The sequence below is a fragment of the Mesoplodon bidens genome (genome assembly GCF_964165515.1).
Source record: "Mesoplodon bidens genome assembly, chromosome: 5".
Taxonomy (NCBI): domain Eukaryota; kingdom Metazoa; phylum Chordata; class Mammalia; order Artiodactyla; family Ziphiidae; genus Mesoplodon; species Mesoplodon bidens.
In genome coordinates, this window is record NC_138161.1 from 121,376,892 (window position 1) to 121,399,368 (window position 22,477).

At 38.0% G+C, this 22,477-nt stretch overlaps 1 protein-coding gene and 1 pseudogene across 2 annotated transcripts in view; one reads left to right on the plus strand and one right to left on the minus strand.

Annotated features, from left to right (window-relative positions):
- ZNF385D (zinc finger protein 385D) overlaps positions 1–22,477 on the minus strand; it is a gene marked incomplete at both ends in the record, with an annotated part of 950,735 nt that overhangs the window by 633,898 nt on the left and 294,360 nt on the right. The window lies entirely within an intron of this gene.
- On the plus strand, positions 16,373–17,806 carry LOC308618133 (serine/arginine-rich splicing factor 11-like; annotated as a pseudogene). The gene has a single exon. The product of its transcript is annotated as a serine/arginine-rich splicing factor 11-like (transcript).

Here is a 22,477-nt window from a genome sequence, read left to right on the forward strand (position 1 = left end):
TAAGTAGTATCATGCAATGCTAATTCACACCAGCTTTCTTACTGGAATGTTATTTTCAAGAATACTGTAATCATCACAAATATTTTAATTCAAAAATACATCAATAAATATTTTAAAAAGTAACATTAAATATGGTAAAAACAATAATCAGGGCAATGAAATATTGCACATTTTAGTTTCCTTGATATTCTCGGCAAAAATAATGTATATGATAATTGAATAAAAATATCTGAAATCAGTGCAGAGATGTGTCGAATTTATCCTTTGGTGTGAGAGTACTTCAAGATTTAGATGTCAAATACTTTTAAACATATGTTTCATGGGCAAATTTTAAAAATAGTACCACTTAACCATTTTACATTGTTTTTAGGTTACCCAAAAGATTTGCACATAAAGTCAACACTGCAGATTTATATACCACCGTCTGTGCAAGAATATCACTGAACACTGAGTAATTTAATGTTAGCTTGCTTCTGGGTATCAGTGAACCATATAGTGAATAGAAAATGTTCCGGGTGAAGAGTGTTAAATCCCTTATATTGCTTAGTCTGATCTCCATTAAAAAGCAATCAGGTTCAGAACAACTAGTAGAGTGCAAAGAAATATTAGAAGACCGACAAAACTTTCCCAACCTGTCTTCATAGGGCCAGGTAATGCCATTTAAATTCTCGTGAGATACAGAACTGTTCAGCCTTGTTCCCTTTGCTGATATAGCAAAATCTCCCCTACTTCTTTCTTTCAAAGATATTTTGAATGTTAAGCAAAAATGCTGCACTAAATCCAAGCATAATACCCTTCAACTAAAAAGAAAACGCGATTACTTATCACGGAAACCCAGAGCATGACTGCGCATGCACCAAAAAAGTGGTTTCTTGAAAACGACATTTTAAAACGAGTTTTAAAAGTGTTGACTTTGTTTTGAAATACTGTGAGCTAAGCCGTCAGTAGTTGCTAAAGTAATCATCATTGATAAGCTGTGCTCAGAGGGAAAATATGGCAGAAAGACAGGAGAAAGAAGAGAAGTGGCCAGATCAGCCTAAAGCAAACATTCCTCCAAACGCCTACCTTATCGAGAAGACTTCTAAAAAAGAAGCAATGCGCCAGGGTTATTTTCAAGGGGAGTTTCTGGAAAAAACAAGTGGTTGTGGTTCATTCTAAGAGGCAGAATGTAGGCTACAAAATTATGACCACTCTGAGGAAAAATGAAGAGAATCTTGGCATCCAGGAGCACTAAGGATCCTGTCAGGTGCCCCAGGCAATAAAGACATGCAGTGTCCTGGTGGCTCAGAGATGAATGATTAGGAACAGTGAACACGAACAGGCCATGTGAAAAGGCATAGCTAAAAGGGAAAAAGCAGAAATTGAAAGTAAAGAGCCAAAGTAAAATGTATTCGTTTTCCTAGGCTTTGACAACTAGGATTAAACAGATACGGTGCCAGCAAGTGGAAGGGCGCTTACCAGGAGGACAAGGACATTCTGGCAGGAGCCTTGTCTCCACCAAGAGCATTCAAACAACATATATGAAACTCAATAATGTGTGGGGGTTAGAGAAAGGGATTCAAATAAACAGTAGGAACTAAATCAATTGAGGACCACAGGTAAAAGGGAGCAGATTCATGAAAGAGAGACTGCTCAATTGTTCTCAGGAGTAAAGGACAGGGAAGAATACAGGTAATACTCACTTTTCCCCACAGCAGAGCATGGTTAATCAATCAAATGATTATATTTTAGGGACCTCCCTGGTGGTGCAGTGGTTAAGAATCTGCCTGCCAATGCAGGGGACACGGGTTTGAGCCCCGGTCCGGGAAGATCCCACATGCTGCAGAGCAACTAAGCCCATGTGCCACAACTACTGAGCCTGCGCTCTAGAGCCCACAAGCCACAACTACTGAGCCTGCACTCTAGAGCCCATGAGCCACAACTATGGAGCCCACGAGCCACAACTACTGAGCCCACATGCCACAACTACTGAAGCCTGCACGCCTAAAACCCGTGCTCTGCAACAAGAGAAGCCACCACAATGAGAAGCCCACGCACCACAACAAAGTGTAGCCCCCTCTCGCCGCACCTAGAGAAAGCCCACCGTGCAGCAATGAAGACCCAACACAGCCCCCCAAAGCACAAAAGAATATATTTTAAAGCATGCTGCCAACCGAGATACACAGATGTCACCAAGATTGGGTCCAATAAGAGTAATGGTTGGAATAAGTCTTCTATATATGAAGTGATCTAAGAGGAAAAGCAAGAGAACTACATCAAGTGACAAAATTATTGTGAGAAACTCACAAACCCAGGGAGAATGGAATAGTGGGAAATACTTGAATGAGAGAGAGAGAGAAGAAAAAGCAGGAGTGCTATGAACATCAGTGTGTATGGTATAGGAAATTGAATTTCATCTGGATTTATTAAGCAGTAACCAAGAGCAAAGTGCTGGACTAGGATTTTCAAGGACAACAGGATGACTAATACATATGAAAGAAGATGTCTCTCAACTAAATACAAACATCCAAGAGAGACAAAATGTGTCAGTGGTAGGCTCCCTAAATTACTAAGGAGACTTTATAAATTATTGGCTAACTTCACGATCCCTGGAATCAAATGGCTTTCCTTAGAATCCTGGCTGTCCTACTTACTATCTGCCTGTCCTTTCACTTGTTTTTTTACCTCAGTTTCCACATCATTAAAATGGGGATAAGAGGGCTTCCCTGGTGGTGCAGTGGTTGAGAGTCCGCCTGCCGATGCAGGGGACACGCGTTCGTGCCCCGGTCTGGGAGGATCCCATATGCTGCGGAGTGGCTGGGCCCGTGAGCCGTGGACGCTGAGCCTGCGTGTCCAGAGCCTGTGCTCCGCAATGGGAGAGGCCACAACAACGAGAGGCCCATGTACCACCAATAAATAAATAAATAAATAAATAAATAAATAAATAAATAAATAAATAAATAAAATAAAAAATAAAATAAAATAAATAAAAAATAAATTAAAAAAATAAAATAAAATAAAATAAATAAATAAATAAAAATTGATGGGCTGGAAAAACTAGAGAAGGTAAATGACATTGAATGGCAATCACTATTGCATTGAGCTATGTTTGTATTAGTCAACTCTCTTGCTTGCTAAAGACAGAGAGCCAACTCAAACAGGCTTAAGCAGAGAAGAATAGCATTTACTGGCTCAGGTAACTGAAGATTCTACAGGTGAATATTAAATAAAAATTAAAGAAGGGCCTCAAAAGATGTCATTAGATGAGATCTCCTCTTCTGTAGATTTCTCCTCTGCTTTCCTCTATGCTTACTCTTGAGAAGGCTCCTGTCACTGTGGGGGTTGATAGTTTGCTTCTCAGGTTCAGAAGAGAAAAACTCTCTTTGAAACATCTCTACAAATGACCCAGAAGTATATATCATTGGCTCTGAAATACTGGACTGCGGCCAGAGGACTGTGGTATCTGATTGGCTTGACACGAATCCCATGCCCAGCTCAGAGAGGGGGATGAATCCTCACAAACACATGAATACAACTTAGAGAAGGGTGATACACTAAAGAAAAATCAGGAAGATGTGATTAACAGAACAGTGAGTGAAAGTTAGATTAGGCAAATACACCATGATAACTGATAATAACAAAATTCAAAACAATTTAAAAAATATAGAATGTGGAAGACATAGCTTAACTACAGTATCACTAATATTAAAAAGGTCTTGGGCTTTTCAGATGACATGAAGCTCGATATGAACCAACAGGGTGAGTTGGATACTTAATATGGGCTCAGACTGGCTCAGTAACTGAAGTTACTGTAAAGATCCAATTTAAGAAAGAACATCTAAACATTTGTACAGCTTCAGAATCAAAATGAACTCTTGTGTCTGAGACGACTTGTTTGATGCTTTGGAAGATCACAGACAGGCGTCAAATACTAACTATTCAACCTCTTTTTTTTTTTTTTTAACTCTACATTATGCAAGAGGTCTGAGCTTTGCAATCACCAAATCAAGAGACTAATTTAAAATTCCAGTTCTCACAACTAAGATAGGTTGCAGTTCTCCAATTTCCTGGACCCTATTAACAGGCTATAGTTTGCAATGTTCCAGAGCTGAACAAAACTTCAAAGTGAGGAGTTCATTGTGGCTGACTCTGCCACACAGTTATCTCCTTGACATCTTTGCCACTCAGAGAGCAGAAGCCATTGTCATTTAGTTTAAAAGGGACAAAGCAGAAAGTGTTCTGGGTTATATATCCCAAATGCATACGTAGGAGCAGCAAGTATATGTGAAGTCTGTAATTTCTTCTCAATTTTGCTATGAACTTAAAGCTGCTCTAAAAAAAAATAGTCTTTAAAAATATAAAAGACGAGGACTTCAGCTGAATGTGAGGAAGGAGAGTCAGAGAGGAAATGAACTAGTCCTTCTGATGATGGAAAGAGATGCTGTATGCAGAAACTTCCTTGTCATGATTTACTGTAAAGGGTATTAGATATATGATGCCAAATTGTGGGGGGCAGAGGTAAAGGAAAGACTCTGCTTTGTGCAATTAAATATAGCACACACACAAACACACACACACACACACACACACGGAAAACTTCTAGTAGAGATAAAAGAGATAATTAAAGGGAGGGGTTTTTAAGAAATGGGGAAGGAGATTCAGTCCAGAACACAAAACAAATTTCATCTTCCACAGCATTTGGAACTCTTCCATTGTCAAGTTGGGAAGAGAAAGCTACAAGCTTCTACCTCCCTTTCAATTTTCACTACAGTTCCAGCTGCCAGAAAGTTATTTAGAGATTTAGAGAGATGAGCTCTTCATGAACAACTTTTCTAATACCACCTCATTTCAAATGCTGAGGTTAGGTGATTTTAAAAATAATTTAATGTATAAAGTATTGTAATCACTTTTAAAAATTATTCAGAACATCCTGTTTCTACTTTTTTTTAACCCTCTGCATTTTGGTTTCCAGAACTTTCCCTCAAGCCAGTGAACCTTGGAGACATTGAAGTCGTATCTAGGTTTTCTATATGTGGCTACTTGGGACCTCAGCTGCTCCTGAGAAATGAGACTCAAATTTCTTTGCCATTAATCAGAGATAGAATTATAACTGAGATCTAAAAAAATTTCTCTATCTCTAAGCCCCAGGTGAAGAGCTGGGGACTGTTCATATCCACTGCCTCCAGGGAAGAAAAATAATGAGGAAGGCAATCTGAATGACTGAACATTGCTGAACAAGCACTTTTTAGTATAATAATTGTCAACCTTGGCAGATTCATCTAGGAGGAAAACTGATGATAGTAGCTCAGCACAACTGTTCCAACCAAAATGACAGTAGAGCAGGCAGCAGGGGATCTGCTAAGTGGGATAAATAAATGGTCACTAAGAAGAAAGAGTCAAAGGAAAATATTCACTTAGGGTTTCAATTCAAAGCACCAACACGCATTTTTGCAGACCAGATAAACTTTTCTAAAACTGCTCACTTTTGCTGCAATTTCATTAACCATATGTTTTCAGGACTATTATTCCTCACTATCTTTCTCTCTGTTCTAGAATACTCAATAGAGATATTCTCTTAAAAACACAATGCCTTGACAGTCCTTTGCTACATATGTTCATATACAAAGGACATTGTGGCTTGACTAAAATCTCGTTTAAGGTAGTTCATTGGCATTTAATTAAAATGGACAACCCACCAGCTATTTTTCCCCAAGTCTGCTATCTGGAATGCTCAGAGAACTACCATGGTAGGAAAGCAATTCCCTGCTCTTCTTCCAGTGATGTTTTCTTCTTTCATTTTCTTCTCTCATTTTCACTCACATAAGTGATGGCAAATACCGTGAGGTTTACTGAATGAGTTACTTTTAATGCCTAAGAAATCCATCATCTGTTGATTAATTCATTCAAGACAATTTACATTCCAGTTGTGATGGATAGAGTCGAGTCGTCCTCAGGTCAGTTTTCTGTTTGGAGCACATTGTAAAATAGTCAAAAACAGGTAATTTTCTAAATTAAATTGTATTGGGAAGAGTAATTTATTTTATGGAAAAGTTTTTAGGCTTATCCCATAAAAACAAAGGAAAAGTTGAACCAAGGAAAACTTTACTGCAGATTATATTGCATGTATCCAACAGGTAATTGGAAAATATATGTACATATTCAATTATACCTACTTTGAATAAACAAAGAACAATCACTAAGATTTATATTAATTTTTATGTGACCAAAATTGAAGAATTTGAAGGATAAAATTATACTTGTAACTGTACTATAAATTAACAGTTCACTTGATTTCTCTATGTCAATAGTAAAGACTTCCACTTTTGATTAAATCATTAAACAGATATAAGCCACATAATTTTTCCAAGTAAACTAAGCAGTTTTTAATGCCTTATATTCTCAGGTCTAATCTAATTTATAATTCTATTATTCCACTGAATATTACATATATTTAATATGTTATATATCTAAATAAAATTCCAAAATTCTATTAATCCATTACAATGCAATATAATATAGTATAATGTAATATAATATATATGTTTATATAAAATAAACTAAATAAAAACAACCCAAAACAGTGACTATTTCCTACTGACTTTCACAATCTATCCAGGTTTCTGACTTACTCCAAAAATTCAATATGTGATACAGATCTCTAGAGAGTAAATTTAAATCAAGGAGGAGATAAAATATACACCAGGTGAAAGCTTAGGGCCTCTCTATTACAGACTATGGCAAAGATCACAAGCTGAAATTCTGTCAAGGGCCAGGTAGGTGGGAATGTAACTGGGTGTAAGAAATCCCAGGTAGAACTGGTTTGAGTTTTGGGAACCATAGCACATTGGAGGGTACCTGTCCTCCTAAGGACATTAAGATTAGAAAGAAGTTTAAAATGATTCTGACCAAAAAAACAAAACAACAAAATAAACAAAAAACCCAAGTCTACAGACCAAATTCAGCCAGTGCATTTTGAACGTCTTAATTTATTTTCTGCAACATGTCACTTATTGTCATAATAATGCTGTGTAACAAACCACAGCAAATCTCAGTGGACTGAATGGATAATGAAGATGTGGTATGTGTATACAATTGAATATTACACAGCCATAAAAGAAATGAAATAATGCCATTTGCAGCAACATGGATGGACATGGAGATTATCACACTAAGTGAAGTAAGCCAGACAAAGACAAATATCATAAATCACTTATATGTGGAATCTAAAAAAAAAATGATACAAATGAATTTATATACAAAACAGAAATAGACCCACAGACATAGAAAACCAACTTATGGTTATCAAAAGGGAAGGTGGGGAGGATAAATTAGATTTTAGGATTAACAGACACACACTACTATATCTAAAATAGATCACCAACAAGGACCTACTGTATAGCACAGTGAACTATACTCAATATTTCGGAATAACCCCTAAGGGAAAATAACCTGAAATATATATATATATATATATATATATATATGCATGTATAACTGAATCACTTTGCTGTACACCTGAAACTAACACAACGTTGCAAATCGACTATACTTCAATTAAAAAAAAACTAATTGGGTTAAAGCAACTGTCATTTCTTCTCATGCTCACATTTGAATAAATTGGAATCAGCTGATCTCAGTGGGTTTGGCTGGGCTCATCTACAGCCTGCAGGTTCCATTCAAATAAGTTCCATGTGTCTCATGGTGGCACCCAGGCAAGATGGGCAATGGCCACTCAGAATGAGAAGGCAAGTCAGTAAGGTTCCTCTATCCATCATGAAGCTATGGCAGAGATGTGAAGTGAAACACAGAGAAATGATGTATTGAAACTAATAATTTAACCAACCATATCTGAGCATTTGCTGTGTGACCCTGTGTAAGATATTTGTGGTAAAATTTCAGGCTCTAGAGATACATCAACCTGATTTGAATTCTAGCCAAGCCATTTGATAGCTCTGGGACCCTGGGCTAGTTCATTAAATTCTCTAAACTGCAGCTTATTCTTTCTCTCTTTTTTTTTTAACTTTAGTTACAAATTTTATTTTACCCAACATATCGAAAACAGTATCATTTCAACATGGAATCCCTATAAAATGTTAATAAAATATTTTACTTTTTGGGGGGTGCCAACAGTGTGCATTTCATACTTATAGGTGTTTAGTATTTAAGGACATTTTCTTTCCACCCAAGGCTTATTCTTCTTAAAATAGAAATAACAATAGGAATAATACCTATCTCATAGTTTCTATGCAGTAAATCAGATAATCAATTTAAAGTGACTAGCACTGTTCCTGGAACACAGCAAAACATTCAACATGATATGTTAGATCACATCATTATAAATTGCTTTGGAAAAGGACTTGGAATAGGAAAATCAGTATTTTGTTTTTATTATATCAACTGATATTGCAATCTCATTACTTAAAAGCAGATGTAAATTACTCCAAAGCATTTTTTAAGCCCAATTCACTTTTTCTGACCTCCACACCCTGGAAACACCAAATTGGTAGATAATTAGATCAGTTGAAATAAAGACTGGTGGAAAAATCATTATAATTCATGGCTTGCATCTGCTAAGCCTGGCATTTAGGCCATATTCTTGTTTACTCCAATCAAGCAGTATCATGGAAAATTAATGAAGAAGGGAAGGAAGGAAGGAAAGAAGGAAGGAAGGGAGGGAGACCAACTCTAACTGATTCCAATTGATCATGCAGGACCTTAGACAATGCTATGGGAGCTGGCAGAGGGCAGGAAGGAATTGTAGTTTGGTTGAAAGAGAGATGGTTTCTTAAAATTCCTGTAATTCATGTTTTGATAATTCAACATTATGGCACTGTATCATCCACTTTCTTGTTGGACAAAACAAACTGTATTAGTCAGCACACTTTTCATTTCAAAAGAGTTGGGACTCAATGAAGCTTAAATGAAGAATAAGAAATGGGGAAGGGAATTTGATATGAGCTGCTTCCAAAAAGCTGTCTTGGATTATCAACAGCTGCCTAGGACTCAAGCCTCCAGGACTCAAGCTAAGGCAGCAACACTACTGAACTGCTGACTCTGCAAAACAGGCTTGGCTCTCCTCACTCCTCACACAACGATGGCCCCTTCACAGAATTGGATAACAGATGTGTCATAAAGCGAGGCTGCAATTCCAACCCTGATTGGTCACAGGGCATGGGAGGCAGGCAGTTTATGGTGGGGGCAGGTAAATGAGTGTAGCCAAACAATATTTCAGGACCGTGAACTCATTTGAGGGTTCTTAGAATTAAATAATTTAGTGATGCCACATTTAAAAAAAATAGGGACTTTACCATATGTTCTCTTTACATTTTTAAATACTTTTTGTTTTGATTGGAGTAATATTGCTTTACAATGTTGTGTTAGTTTCTGTTGTACAATGAAGTGAATCAGCTATATGTATACCTATATCCCCTCCCTCTTGGACCTCCCTCCCACCCCCCATCCCACCCATCTAGGTCATCACAGAGCACCGAGCTGAGCTCCCTGTGCTATACAGGGATTTCCCACTAGCTATCTGTTTTACACATGGTAGTGTACTGATGTCAAACTTAATCTTCCAATTCGTCCCAACTCTGCCTTCCCCCACTGTGTCCATATGTCTGTTCTCTACATCTGCGTCTCTATTCCTGCCCTGCAGATAGGTTCATTTGTACCATTTTTCTAGATTCCACATATATGTGTTAATATATGATATTTGTTTTTCTCCTTCTGGCTTACTTAACTGTATGACAGACTCTAGGTCCATCCACATCTCTACAAATGACCCAATTTCATTCATTTTTATGGCTGAGTAATATTCCATTGTATATATGTACCACATATTCTTTATCCATTCATCCATCATTGGACATGAGAAAAGGGAACCCTTCTGTTGGCAGGAATGATAATTGATACAGCCACTATGGAGAACAGTATGGCAGATACTAAAAATAGTACTACCATACGACCCAGCAATCCCACTACTGGGCATATACCCTGAGAAAACCATAATTCAAAAAGAGTCATGTACACAATGTTCATTGCAGCTCTATTTACAATAGACATTGAAACAACTTAAATAGTTTAAATTATTTTAAAATATTTTTATTGCAAATCTACACTATTTCAAATTTATGATGTGTTACATGAGCTTCTGAAAGCCAAGTTGAAATTTTAACCTTCATTTATAATTTCCTTCATATAGTTGGTTAAGGTCCTGTGGTTTGCCCTATGACTGTTGCCGGGTAACGGATGGACCACTGTCTACCTCCAGAGCAAGAAGTTTGGTATCTTCCCTTAAATCCAGCTTTTTCCTCTGAACATCTTTTTCAGGGATGCTTATTAGCCAGGAGTGTAGTTGAGCTCATGGGAGTTTTAGTTTAATCCCTCTTAAACTTCCAACTAGCTCTGATTTGAGAAGAAGGAAAAGAACATCCACATGACACATCACACTGGGAAGAGCCAAGCAGCCAGAAAATCACTTGCTGACCTGGCTCAGGAACTAACCTATCAGGAGTCATGTCTCCCAGTGGCACTCTGGAAATCCTGGAGGTGACCACCCTTCTGGTCAGCACTGAGAGTTGATAAAACAACAAACTTCTCACTTAAGTAACAGGAGTGTGTGTGTGTGTAAGAGAGGGAGAAAAAGGGGGAGGAAGGGAGGGAGAGGGAGAGACAACAACAGACACAGTGTGTGTGTGTGTGTGTGTGTGTGTGTGTAAGAGAGGGAGGAAAAGAGGGAGGAACAGAGGGAGAGGGAGACACAACAACAGACACAACAGACACAACAGACAAAGTGTCTGTGTGTGAGTGTGAGGGTGGGGCTGTGAGTAAGGACGAGTGGATTAGGGTTATTAGCTTTCTTAACATCAACACCAACCTGGGGCTGATGCTGGGAAGATTTTCCTCCATGAAACAATGCACCGAAGTAAGATAAGTGAGATAAGAGGTGGGTAATGGTATCCTTTTCTTGTGCAAAGCTAGAGAAATGTCTTTTGTGATAGGGTTATGGGGAGAAGAGGGTGGGTAGGAACCGTTTGCCATAGCTTTCTCAGGTACATTCGTTTTAGGAATAATTATGACCAGAGTTGAAAATCTGGAGCTCTATTCCCTAAAAACCATTCATCAGTTTCTGGGAATGTCTTTTTCTCTTCCAGCAGATATGTGGACTCAGTTTGAAGACCATATATAAATTCTCAAAATCAGAGATTATGTCAATTTTTTTCACTGCTGTATCCCTGGCCCTAAACACCCATACTAGGTGTTCAACAAATATTTATTGAAAAAAATGAATAATACTGATTAAGTTCACAGTGAATTTCAATCCACTATCAATATATACTCTATTTTCCATAAGTAAGTGAATAGAGTAATATTAATGAAGGGAAAAGGATGGGCAAGCCTTTTACTAAAGGGGAAATTAAACCATTACTTGGTCAATAAGTTTTAGTTATGTAAATTGTACTTCCTCTTTGGACAGAGAAAATACACATTGATACACTGAATGCTCTAGAAAATTCTGGGAAAGTTTTTAAACTTGTTTATATTTCTAAAACTTATTTGAACAGTGAATCCATTTTAATTCTCATTTAAAACATTTTAACATCCATAGAAACTACTGACCCTAGAGCATGAAGAAATAAAGTTTGGAATATTTAACACATGACATAACATAGTAGATTATTATTTGGTTAGCACTGCTCAATCAGAAAATAAGAGAAAATCTAATAAGAAAGGCCATCCACTTGAGAAATTTTACAAAAATAGTGACTATTAATTAAAGAAGAGAGTTTTGAGGTTCATTTCCAATTGCTTCATTATTCAATTACCAGACATAGAATATTTTGATTCCTAAAGTATTAAAAAGTTATCAAAAGAAATTTAAAATTGATAACAAACTTCATTTCATACCAAATTAAAATTAAATATTGATATTTTTATTAAACAAATTTTATATAAATGTATATGAACTAATAATCATGGGTATTTAAAGGCTTTATTGATTTCTCAGTCTCTGAGTACAGTATTAATGTGACTAAAGCTTGGGTAACAGGGGAAAAGTTAATTTAATAACTTGGTAGTTGTAAAGAACGTTCTCTCAAACTAAGTTGTTTTCTGAATTTCTTCAAGGGGAAAAACAATGTCTGAAAACATTTCAGCAGTGAGCATAAATTATAGAGAAAAGTAGTCATTTATATATTAACTGACTAGTGCCATGAGGTCAGAGCCTTTGGGTTACCATTTACCCCTTTATTTCTCTCCCGTACAAATGTACCTGAGTCTGGCCATTTGCCCCCCCTGTCCTGTTCCCTATTCTAAGACACTGTCATATCTGGATTCTGGGTCATCTCCCAGCTGGGAGTCCTGCTTGAACTTCTATCTCACTAGAGTTTATTCTCCAAAAAGCATTTGGCTTTTAGAGTGTATGTTAGACCGTATCATTCTCTTGCTCTCAAGCCTCCCTTGGCTTATATAACACTTAAAGTAAAACTCAGTCTTTAATTCCTATAGCCTCCAAGACTCTTGGGATCTGGTCCCTGGACACATTTCCAACTTCATTTCTTGTCACTCCCTTCCAACATTTCAGCCACACTAGCCTCCATAGTGTCCCTTGAGCATATCAAGTGTTAGCCTGTCAGGGGTGGTCTTTGGTAACCAAAAATATGCCCTCTCTTACTCTCCCCCCCCACCCCCTACCAAGGTCCCTGCCTACAGACACTCCACCAGCTATTACCTTACCCTGACTCATAGCTCACAATACAGATTACAGTTTTTACTCATCTGGTTACTTGCTATTGTTCATCTCTGCCGTTAAAATGCAAGATGTATGAAGGTATATCGTGATTCCTGTGTTGTTTGTTGCCTTAACCCAAGTACCTAGAACAGTACTGGTGAATAGCATGCTCTCAATAAATAATCACTGGATAAATTCATGAATAAAATAATTTTAAACATGAAAATATTTATTGCTACATTAAGACAATCTTTTAATACTTAAAATATTCAAAACTTCCATAAATAATGAACATTCATTCCACTTCATAACATTGTACATGAGAAAATCTATATTCATAACTAAGAAAATATTGCCATATAAAAGGCCTGCTTCTTGTAGCAATCAAGAAATTTGGTTCAACCTCCTACACTGTTGGTGGGAATGTAAACTGGTGCAGCCACTATGGAAAACAGTATGGAGGTTCCTTAAAAAACTAAAAATAGGGTTGTCATATGATCCACTCCTGGACATATATCTGGAGAAAACTGTAATTTGAAAACGTACATGCACCCCAATGTTCATAGAAGTACTATTTACAATAACCAAGACATGGAAGGAATCTAAATGTTTATAAATGGATAAAGAAGATGTGGTATATATATATACAATGAAATATTACTCATCCATATAAAACAATGAAATAATGCCATTTGGAAAAACATGGATGGACCTAGAGATTATCATACTAAGTGAAGTAACTCAGACAGAGAAAGGCAAATGCTATATGATATCACTTATATGTGGAATCTAAAATATGACACTAATGAACTTATTTACAAAATACAAACAGACTCACACACATAGAAAACAGTCTACAGTTACCAAAGGGGAAAGGAGGTGAAGGAGGAATAAATTAGGAGTTAGGGATTAACATATACACACTACCATATATAAAATAGATAAACGACAAAGTCCTACTATATAGCACAAGGAATGATATTCAGTATATTGTAATAAACCATGATGGAAAAGGATATGAAAACGACTATATATATATATATATATATATATATATATATATATATATATAACTGGATCACTTTGCTGTACACCAGAAATTAATGCAATATTGTAAGTCAACTATACTCCAATTAAAAATAAAGAAGAACGTTGGTTCTATTATAGTATGCCCAATTTGTGATGAAAATTTTGAAAATAAAGCATACACACTACTTTAACATACTTAACATTGTGATGGTTTTAAAATATGTCTACAAATTTTTAAATTACTCAACGGCCTCCCATCCACAAAGTGTGGCCCATCTCCACTGCTCCTAATAGACTGTGTGGGACTTGTGAGACTAGGTCCTTGAAGACATTGCAGCTTCCTCCTGTTCTATCACCAACTACCATGTGGTGAGAACATACAAGCAGCCCTTCAGGGACGTCCATGCAGCAAGTAACTGAGGCCTCCAAGCAACAGCCGCAGTGGATCTTCCAGCCCTGGTCAAGGCTTTCAGTGATTGTAGCCGCACTGCTTATCACTCCCTTCCAACATTTTAACCATCCTAGCCTCCATATTGTTCCTTGGACATCTCAGCTCCAACTGAATGAGGAACCCTGAGCCAGAATCACCCAACTAAGTCACTTCCATGACCCACAGAAATTACATGAGATGATAACAGTTTACTATTTATCCATTAATTTGGGGGTGACGTTATACAACAATGTATAACTAATACAGACATATAATATCTTTTTCACTAAAACAGGGAATCCTGAAGCAGCCATTGATATGAAATTTTGCCTGATTTCTTTAACTTTTCTGAACCTCAGTTTCCTCCTCTGAATAATGGGAATGATGTTATCTCTCACGTCGATTTACTGTGAAGATTAAACAATTTATCATATGTACACAATGACTAGAACACTGCCTAATTTTCTTTTTTTCGGTACGCGGGCCTCTCACTGTTGTGGCCTCTCCCGTTGCGGAGCACAGGCTCCGGACGCGCAGGCTCAGCAGACATGGCTCATGGGCCCAGCCGCTCCGCGGCATGTGGGATCTTCCCGGACCGGGGCACGAACCCGTGTCCCCTGCATCGGCAGTTGGGCTCTCAACCACTGTGCCACCAGGGAAGCTCCTCATTTTGATTTACTTACATTTTCCTCAATAAGGAGCCTGCAAGCATATTATGTCACTTTGTTTACACTTGTTTCAAAAGACTGATAAAAATGCAGTGAGGCCTCACAGTTACAGACAGCTTGATTCCTAAATGCATCATGATACAAAACTTAGTGCACAAACTGTATTTGAAATAGATTTTCTCATAAAAAATTCTAGGAAAAAAGAGCATAATACTTGGAAATCCCTCTGAAGCCTATGAAAACTTATAAAGTCCCTCAAAGTAGTTAAACTGAAAATAACAATAGAATGAATGCATATTTGTAGAGGATTCTGTCCTCAGACGCCCCTCTGAGGCTGAAGGAATTGTGTCCATCTGCTAGGCATGCACCTGCTGACAGCCCTGATCTCAGCCTTCTCCAGAAATTATGCTCAGTTGAAGAGAGCTGCCCTCCCCGATATCACAGCCCCTTTCTTGGGGCAGCCAGCATCCAATGACATGTTCACATGGGACTTAAATGTCCAGCTCCCTGTCCCCATCTGTGCAATTATGAACAGGCCTCCCAGCTCCAATTCTCCCTTGGGGTGGCTGAGGCCTTTGTTGTGACTGCAGCACAGCCCAATTATTCCCTCTAACAGTTATTACTCCTGAGAGCATGCCCCAAGAAACTTTCTGTAAGCAAATCTCCAACCCAGAATTTGCTTTCTGGAGAACCCAAGTTGCACCTCCTCATAGGTCTAACTTTGCACTTCACCTTCAGGGGTCTGCTGGCATTACACTCTAGTTGTGGGTCTAGAGGAACAGAGGGAGGTGGTGAGGACACTCAGCACTGAGACTTAAGGGAGGTCTTCAGGCAATGCAGGCTAGTCCACCCAGAGGGGAGTGGAAAGAGACTGTTCTCTAATCTAAATGCTATTGTTTTAGGAATAGGAAATGGAATTAGATGAGAACAAAGGGGCAGAGATTTTGTGATAATCTGCATGGTAACTCAAGGACAATTTTAAGAGCTATTAAAAAGTACAGAATTTGTTGGTTATTATATGAATTTCTTTAATAGTGTCATGTATCCTTAATGCTAGTGTATCAATAGGGTAATTCACCTAGGCAAGCACCCATCATGTTTTGACAGTATAATGTCAGAATTAAGATCCTGGCCTCTAGAATCTTAGAAATGTGAGTTCAAATCCAAGTTCAGCTTCTCACTGTCTGTAAATTCTTAAATAAATTAGTTAACTTTTCCCAGCTTTGATTTTCATATCCATATAACAGACCAACCTCTCAAAATTATTGTGATCACAATGAGATAATACCTGTAAACAATTTAGCTGTTTGCTCCATGTCTTAAAACCTCAATACGTGATGAATGTTTCTGTTTTTGTTATAAACACAGAAAGCAAAGGTACTAAAAGAGACTTTCCTGATGTTTGCAATGGGTCATCTCAAAAGATAGGGCACCACCAGCGTCTGGGGCAGGAGGACAGAGGAGCCCTTCCCGTTGCCGGTGCCGGCCTTATGTCTTGGAATTACTTCACTCGAGAGCGAGAAGGCAAGCAGCACCATGAGCAACACTACCATCGTCCTCAGCACTGGGGACCCGGGCCCCAGCGGCGGGCCGGGTGGCAGGGGAGGCAGCGGCACCGAGGTAATCCTGGTGACTAATGTCTCCCCGAGTGCTAGCTCTGAGCAGATGTGGACCCTCTTCGGTTCCCCAGGGAAGATCGACAAACTGCACCTCTTCCCGCCTGATGATTCACCTTTGCCAGTCTCATCCCGAGCCTGCTTTGTTAAGTTCCATGATCCAGACTCAGCAGTTGCAGCAAAGCATCTGACGAACACTGTATTCATTGACAGAGCTTTGATAGTTGTACCATATGCAGAAGGAGTTATTCCTAATGAGACTAAGGCTTTGTCTCTGTTGGCACCAGCTAATGCAGTGGCAGGTCTTCTGCCTGGTGGTGGACTCCTGCCTACTCCTAACCCACTTACACAGGTTGGCCCTGTTCCACTGGCTGCTTTGGGAGCTCCTCTCTTGGTCCTGCCCTTGCTGCACTTGGTCTTCCTGGTGCAAACTTGGACTCTCAGTCTCTTGCTGCAGATCAGTTGCTGAAACTTATGAGTACTGTTGATCCCAAGTTGAATCATGTAGCTGCCGGTCTTGTTTCACCAAGTCTGAAATCAGATACCTCTAGTAAAGAAATAGAGGAAGCCTTGACGAGAGTACCAGAGGCACACTTCCTAATTTCTGCTGGTATATGTCCAGGTAACAAGGAAGAAAAACGAAGGCACTCGAGGTCAAGATCATGTTCTAGGAGGAGGAGGATTCCCTCATCTTCTAGGCACAGGTGGTCAAGAAGCAGACCAAGAAGGCGATCACATTCTAAGTCAAGGAGTAGACAACAATCCAAAAGTCCAAGACAGAGAAGATCTCATTATAGAGAGAGGGGTAGAAGGTCAAGGAGCACAACAAAAAAACAGAGACAAAAAGAAAGAAGACAAAGAAATGTTCTAAAACACCACCAAAAAGTTATAGCACAGCCAGATGTTCCAGAAATGCGAGCAGAGAGAGATGACAATGAAGAAGCAGTAGTGGCACAAGATCTCCTAAAAAGCCTATGTTTCCCAAAAGAAAATTGTCTTGCTCACCATCCCCTAGGAGACATAAAAAGGAGAAGAAGAAAGATAAAGACAAAGAAATAAGCAGAGATGAAAGAGAACGATCCACAAGCAAGAAGAAGAAAAGTAAAGATAAGGAAAGGGAACGGGAAAGAAAATCAGAGAGTGATAAAGATGTAAAACAGGTTACATGGGACTATGATGAAGAGGAACAAGGGTATGACAGTGAGAAAGAGAAAAAAGAGGAGAAGAAACAAAAAGAACCAGGTTCTCCAAAGACAAAAGAATGCTCTGTGGAAAAGGGAACTGGTGATTCACTAAGAGAATCCAAAGTGAATGGGGATGATCTCATGAAGAAGACATGGATATGAGTGACTGAATATTGTCTCTGTGGGAATCCAACTGTATACATGCATCAGTGTCATTCCGCTGTGTGATTTCTTAATGCTGTATTTGTTCATCTCAAATCTAGATGTATGCAGCTCTGAGTCATAAATGGTTATAAAGTTCTTGATGTTGGTATTAGTTATTTACGCCCAAAAGCTTTTAGAAAAATGATACATGAGTAACCAATTCTTGACATGTAGAAATCTGATTGAGTAAACAAGCAGTTTTACTATTCTGGGTCTGCTTCATAACAAAAATGAAAAGCTACATGCATCTACAGTAGGCATGGATTGTTTATGTTGTACGCTCTCCTTTATTAAGTTTACTTACAGTATTTCTAGAATTTGATTCATTGCCATAATAGAGCCATGTAGAGAATGCACTGGTTGAATGTTAATTGTGGCAGGAATATCCTAAATGTCATTCAAATCCTCCAACATGATGGATCTACTTATGGTCTTGTTCGCTGACATGACAAATTAACATTCTTATAGTTACAACTGGAAATGAGCATTTGAAACAGATAATTCTTTAAGCCTTGTGGCTAAAATTTTGTGGCTTTTGTTTAACTTTGAAAGGTTATATATGCACTAATCTTTTTTGATGGCTATAATTAGACTTTAATTACAGAAACAAGATTTCAAATGAAACTGTCTTTGGCAGTAAGTAAGTAGCATATTTTGAAGTAGAGTTGTATACTTTTTCATAAGATGTTTGGGAATTTTTTCCCTAAAATAATTTATTGAACATCTACATCAGTGAAAGTTATCTGCCTATCCTGAAGTCCATCTGTAAAAGAAAATTATCTCTTGTCCTGATTTTCAATTTTCCACTCTTTTATTAATTTGTTTTAATCTCTTTGGAAAAGGGGGATAGTGCATTTTAAATTGACCTTCATATGCTTTTAAAAATAAGACACATCTACTTGATATTGTACTTTTTATTTGATCTCAAGTTGTATAAAACCAATAAATTTTGTGTTACTATTACTGCAGTAGTAATCTGAGGCACACAGTGATTCTATGTTAAATGCAAAGTAGTTAACGCAACTGTTTTCTTACAGGAGTTTCCAAGCTTCACTTTTGTGCAGTAAAAACAAAAGTACTATAGTCTGTGCCATGTTGATGTACAGTTTCTGAAATTGTTTTACAAGACTTTGATAATAAAACCTTTAAACTTAAAAAAAAAGAAAAGAAAAGAAAAAAGAAAGACAGGGCAAAGAAGAAATGTAATGTAATGCTGAATGACCTTGCCCCTTATTTCAGAAATTTGGTTAAAGCCCGCAAACATGAGAAGAATAGCTAGAAGCACCCTCCATACACCTCCACTTCCCTTTTGGGGAAACCCAACAAGTTTCCCCAAAAGGTGACCAAACTGGCCTTTCTGCCCTTATCCTAACTTTTTTCAATAAGTACAAATATAGTACAAACATAAATAATATATAGTAAGAGTAGATGTAAATAGAAATATAAATGTTAACTTAAATATATACAGAAGAGGAGTTTAGTATTCTGGAATTAATAAGTAAGGAAATTATTTGGCTCTTCTCTTGCCCTCCTCATAAGACTTTGAGAGATCTGCCAAGAAAAGCACTAACAGAGAAGGAGGGCCTTTAAGAGGGCGAAATAAATACCCCAGACGCCAGCTAGATAGATGCCTGCAAAGCTGCAGAAACAGTCAAACCGACACCCAACTCAGATGTCTACAGAGTGCTTGGGAGAGCTTGATTGTAAAGACTGGTGCCTGCTTCTCCAGAAAGTTCTGAAGGTGGAAAGCCTCTGGAACATTCCCCAATGGCAGAATAAAGAGTAGGGCAACAGGACTTTATGGTCTGCACTCCCATGTAGGTGTGGCAGGGATACCTTAGTTGGCCCTGCAGGTGGGTGTATGACAGCATCCAGGTGTAAGCCAACTTGATGGGACCTTAACCAAGGAGGGCCTTGCTTGCTTGGGCAAAGCAGACAGATCAATTTGTTGAGGAACGGAGTGGGTGTGAGAATAAGCAAATGGTAAGTTGGAGCATATATTGCTCCAATTAGGCAAATACACAAGACCAGAAATCTGGCAAAGGGGGTTGTTTCCAAAGAACATAAAATACACTGCAGTAGAAAACAAGCACAAAATACCTATCATGACCAGTAGCCACAAATTGTACCAGTAATAAAAGACATTTTGCCCTTTTTCTTTTAATCTCTACACTCACTATGTTGAGTCTGGAAAAGTCAGAAGGGAGAGAGAGAAAAAATAAAACACAGATCACAACCTTGTCTAAATGGACTGGGGGAATCCGAGTAATATTTGAGGCTCAATTTTGAAATTGGATCACCTAAGGATTGTGTATCCTTAAAATTGAGGATTAACAAAAAATAAGATTGTTCTTATAATTGAAAATGACAAGAGAGTTGCTGTATCTTGCTGAGATGCCTTCAGTGCCAGGGAAAGGAGAGCCAACAGAGAAAGGTTGAAAGGAGTGATGGGAGAAAAAAAATGCAGTCTGTTTCTGTGGTGTATTATGTTCAACCCATTCAGTAAGTTGGGATAGAGTTAAAAGATATTTCCAGATCGGAGAAAAAAATAGACCCTTTATGAGACAACTGTAGCTTTGAAAAATCAAATATGAAAGAAAGGACAAAAATGATATAGGCTTCTGTGTTCCTAAGGGGGGAAAAAAGGTGAAAAGATGCTGGGTGCGATGAAGGTGAAAAGATGTTGGGTGAGATGATTCCCTACCTGTGCACCAGGGGGCACTGTAAAAGCAGGGCAGCTTTGTTGTTAGCAGTAACTAGACCAGAAGAAGAAATGCAGTTCAGGAGGAACACCTATGAAGGTAAGTGGTGCACACTTAGCTACTTACGTTTAGCTCACGTTTCCTAGTTGGTGGCTCAGGACCTGAGATTGAGCATGATTGTCACATGAACAAGAAACTGAAAATACATCTCTTGGAAACATAATCCAGGTTGCTAAGTAAATTTCACCTCTACTGGTTTCTTCACACTATCAATGATGTCTATAATCAGACGTGCCCCATTCCTGTTTAGTTTCCCTACTTTCTAACATCCATAAATTCAGCAGTGGGTGATGAAAGTCTAGATCACACTCAGGCATCTAATGCGACTGTAAAGAAGCATTCTTTCCCTCTGTGGAATTACTCTTTTAATGTTCCTGCTTTCCAATTTACATCATTTAGAAGCTGTTAAAGTAATGGCATAGGCATCAGAAAAACGAAAGGGAATGTGGAAAAGGAGATTACTTGTGTCTGTGTTCTATTCATCACATTGCCTGTTGAGTTTATATCACTGGCTTCAGATTTATCCAATTTCTTGTCTTTTATGACTGGAGACATTAAGGGCAACCTGTCAGCTCTGTAAAATAACATTTTTAATCCTCTAAATCTTCTCCATGTAATCTTTAATAACTGTCTTACGTTCAAGTTGACAGCAAAGCAAGTAATAAAAATGCTTAACACCATTTTATAGGTCACATAACAGAACAGTTTATTTTAGTTTAACAGGGCGATAACAGGTAACAGATAATGAAGTCACTACAGATTTGTACAACATAGTTTGTGAGTTGGCAACAGCTTCAGAAAAGCCTTAGAAAATCTTCTTTTGAGCTATAACAAAACAGAAGTGCATTTCCCATTTTTCTCTCTTTCTAATGATTCATGAGAGTCAATCTCAGAGTTGCTGCACTTCAATTTTCAAAACTTGATGCCCATTATGTAAACAAATCAACATTTTAATGGGAAAGGATGTCTTTCTCCCAGAACTTCAAATGACAAAAGTGAAAGAAGCAAAGAAGTGATTATTCTACAACCATTTAGGAATACAAAATTATCTAAGACATCTCTAATACAGTAAAAACCACTGCCTGCCTGTGACTATTGAAATAAAAATAGAAATTAATTGAAATGCCATAAAATGTAAAATCCATTAACTTTAACAAGATTGTATTCTTTCATTATGGCTTATCTCCATTTTATCTATTTTAATAGTTTAAACATAGCTATTTTAGAGGCTCTTTCAGATCGTTGTATAATTTCTAGATATCTTAGTGCTAACTCCACTCATTTTTTGCACCTAGTGACACTGCGTCTTCACAGGAACCAGACAACTCTTTGTCAGTTTAGTTCCAGCTCTAGTCTTTCAGCAGTACTACAAATCCTGTCCCCTTTTTGGCATCTGACCGTCCAGTGGTAAGGACTCTGCACTTTCACTTCCAAGGGTGTGGGTTCAATCCCTGGTCAGGGAACTAAAATCCCACAAGCCACATAACATGCCCCCCCCCCAAAAAAAAACCTCAAAATGCCATCCTTGGCCTATCTGTGTGTAGTGATCTGAGAGCTAAATATTTCTCTATTTCTTCCCTCCCTCCCCGTCCATTACTCACTCTTGAACTTTAACTTTCATTATATTCTTTGGAAGATCTACTCCAGCAGTTGGATGTGCCTGGTTTCCTACCAGTTCAACACCATTCACTAACACCCTCTCTGGTTGGTGGTTTTTCTTTGATCCTTTTTGCATCTTCTTTTCCTCATTCCCTCCTATATATTTTTGAGGTCTAATTCCTATAATAAAATTTTCATTCTACATACTCCTAGTTGAACCCTAATTGAACTCTTATACTAAGGATAATTGAATTTCTACAGCTGGTATGTGAGGAA